The 3361-nt window shown below is 45.8% G+C and overlaps 1 protein-coding gene across 7 annotated transcripts in view; it reads right to left on the bottom strand.

Moving 5' to 3' along the window:
• Vrk1 (VRK serine/threonine kinase 1) overlaps positions 1 to 2681 on the bottom strand; it is a 65793-nt gene extending 63112 nt beyond the window's left edge. For 2 of the 7 annotated variants that reach the window (XM_031355336.1, XM_031355341.1), the window contains exon 1: positions 2544 to 2679. The gene's annotated coding sequence lies outside the window, so the exon portion shown is untranslated. The other 5 variants (XM_031355339.1, XM_031355343.1, XM_031355340.1 and 2 more) reach the window with 5 other exon arrangements.
• Between the last annotated feature and the right edge of the window lie 680 nt (positions 2682 to 3361).

The raw sequence follows: 3361 nt of genomic DNA, 5'->3' as shown, positions 1-3361 counted from the left end.
GGGGGGGGCGGGGAACCAAACCAGATCTGCAGTTAAGAGTACTGACTGCCCTTCCAGAGGTTCTGAGTTTTAATTCCCAGCAACCACATGGTGGCTTACAACCATCTGTAATGGGATCCGATGCCCTCTTCTGGTATGTGTCAGTGTACTCATATAACTAAAAATAAATAAATTTTAAAAACGAACAAACAAAAACCCTTGACAAGCATGCAAAATGTCCTATCTGTCTAAAGCATGCTAAAAGGCCATCCCATAACCAATCTATTGAGGACCTGTCCAGATCATCTTCTCCCACAGCCTCATCTTAACTCTGACAAGTCAACAGCACTTTAATTCCCAACAGGCCCACTGGCTGAGGCCTTAAGACATGAGCCTTTGTTCATTTGCATGAACTCAGGAGTCACACTTCTGCATTTGATTGCAAGGTAAACCCCACTTCCAAATGTGTTTGTTTTTTAAATAAAAAATATTTTAAGGTTTTATTTTTCGAATCAAGTCCTATTCATAGCATGTCTATTACAGAGGCCTTTAAGGGGAAAAAAGTCAAAATTTATATCTTTGTCTTTTCTAGACATCTGGGACATTCACTCATTTTACGTTAGTTCTCAAAGTTAAAGAGAAAAAGTGGCCTATTTCCTCTAAGAAATTTAATTTTGGGGTCTGTCAACATTTTAAATGCACTGCTGTTATTTTTAAAATGCATGCTGTCTTAGGGTTTCTATTCCTGCACAAAACATCATGACCAAGAAACAAGTTGGGGAGGAAAGGGTTTATTCAGCTTACACTTCCACATTGCTGTTTATCACCAGAGGAAGTCAGGACTGGAACTCAAGCAGATCAGGAAGCAGAAGCTGATGCAGAGGCCATGGAGGGATATTCCTTACTGGCTTGCTTCCCCTGGCTTGCTCAGCCTGCTCTCTTATAAGAACCCAGGAATGGCACCACCCACAATGGGCCCTCCCCCCTTGATCACTAATTGAGAAAATGCCTTATAGCTGGATCTCATGCAGGCATTTCCTCAAGGGAGGCTCTTTTCTCTGTGATAACTCAAGCTTGTGTCAAGCTGACACACAACACCAGCCAGTACACATGCATACTTGAGTAAGACTCAGCCTAAGCTTTCCATATAACCATTCCCTGGGTACTCAATAACTTATTAGATGCCAGGCTCCCTGCTTAACACATCAACTCCACTATTTATTTGTTTAACAAATAAACTCCCATCATCTCAGCATCGCCAGGCATAAGCAGCAGCCATTATACTTATCAAAGTGATATCTGTACTGGATAGTAGTGCTATACGAAATCCCTCACGCCTAATACACATGTTTCCAACTCAGCCCATGTTACTGTTAGTGCCATCTCCATCAGTAATGCTGAGCTGCAATGTCTGCCATCTGTGGTAGCGCAACAGGGAAGGCCATTATTAAGTGATGTCAACTTACATTCCTTTCCACAGGTAGATGAACATTATCTTAACCGCCCAGACACTTAATCCCAATCATAACTAAATTAAATTTCCCCAAACATTATGATCAGCATGTCACAAAAAAGGGAGATGCCTTTCTCCTGAACTCTTAAGCCTGGTGGTGGTGGCGGAAGCCTTTAGTCCCAGCACTCGGTTGGCAGAGGCAGGCGGATCTCTTGTGATTTCGAAGCCAGCCTGGTCTATAGAGCAAGTTCCATGACAGCCAAGGCTACTCAGAAAAAAAAAAAAAAAAAAAAAAAAAAAAAAAAAAAGCTGTCTTGAAAATCCAAAATAATGATGGTAATGATGATAAAGTGATGATCTACATTTTTTCACTGTTTTGAATTCCAGACTCAACAGATGGGCAATTCTAGTTTTGTTGTTGTTGTTGTTTTGAAAAGGAAAGTAACGAAGCTCTTCAACGATCCGCTAAGTTTAACCAACACCTTCCCAATGGCAAAATCGTGTTTCCAAATTGCTCGAAAGAGCAATGAGGGACGAAAGAAAGAATACACGCAGACATAAAGAATGTTTAACGTCAACGATAAGACAACAGAAAAAAAAAAAAAAAAAAAAAAAAAAAAAAAAAAAACGGGTAACCGGATTAGGACTAGCGTGTGTCCCCATCTCCCAAAGACCCTGGCGCAGTTTTACGCCTAAGGCTACCTGGACTGGAAACGGTCTAAAACACTGGCGCTGAAGCAAATCTGTTTGCCTCTGAAGACCCTGCACCAGGAGACAGGGCACCGGCGGTAGAGACCAGAGGAGCAATGCCCGGGAGGAAACGAGAAGCTGGCGGCCGCGGAAGTGCCCCGAGGCCTCGCCTCACCTCTGGTAAGGAGGAGGCAGGCTCGGCCGGTCCAGGTCCCTGTCCCCGTGTCCGCCACCCCGGCCCTGGCCAGGCTTCGGGCGGCCTTCTAGAACCCGGCTTCCGGCAGCTCTGAGAGCGGGCAGAGGAGCGAGGGTTCCGGGCAGGACCGACCCAGGCGCGACGCCGCCCGACACTCGGACGAACAGACGCCACTCTCAAGCGACGCGGTACCCACCGTCCCGCCGCCACCCCACGGCCCCCTACCCTAAGCGGCCAACTCGCCGTCCACAGCGTAGTACGAACTTCCCGCCGCTTTCCTGGACTCGAGGCTTGCCCGCGGCGCCGTCGCCTCCACACCCTGAAGTACAGAGCCTTCCCATTGGCTGCGAGCGGCGGCGGAGGCGGGGCGGGAGGAAGGCCGCGCTTCCCTGTCACCGCTGCGGGCATGCCGGGAGCTGTGGTCCTTGTGCTTGCTGCATGCTGGGAATTGTAGTCTTTGAACCTCTAAGATGGGCGATAGGGGCGTGTTCCTCTGAGCCCGAGAGCTTCTGAGAAGTGTGGTTTGCCGCCTGATTGTTGTTTTTAACAGCTACTGTAAGCTCTCAAAGCCTTATGAACTAAAATAAAAATAATCAGTACTAACTCAGTACACACCCCAGTACTAACTGTGGCTTGTTTTATTAAACGGGTAGACAGAGAGACTCATTTCAAATATCCGAAGCACATCTCGGTGTTTACTTAACCCATTGCAGTATTTAAGCTGCTGTTATCAAACATCAGTTTGCGTTGTTAAATCATCTCCTTCCTAGAGGCTGGAAGCATGAGCTTCAAGCTGCACTTTGGATCTGCAGCTTCCGAAGCCCTGGGAAAGGCCTTGGGTTCGGTGCTGTTCTTGTTAATTGCTACTGTTTTACCAATTAGATTTGGGGGGGAGGGTTGTTTGGTTTTGGGGGGGGTTGGGGTTTTTTTTGGTTTTTTGATTTTGTTCTGTTGTTTTTTGTTTTTTGTTTTTTTTGGGTTTTTTGTTTTTTTTTTTTTTTTTTTTTTTTTTTTTTGGTTTTTGGTTTTTGGTTTTTAAGACA

Source organism: Mastomys coucha, unplaced genomic scaffold, assembly GCF_008632895.1.
Source record: "Mastomys coucha isolate ucsf_1 unplaced genomic scaffold, UCSF_Mcou_1 pScaffold6, whole genome shotgun sequence".
In the NCBI taxonomy this organism is placed as follows: Eukaryota; Metazoa; Chordata; class Mammalia; order Rodentia; family Muridae; genus Mastomys; species Mastomys coucha.
The sequence above is the reverse complement of the archived record's forward strand: the minus strand, read 5'-3'. Positions and strand labels throughout refer to the sequence as shown.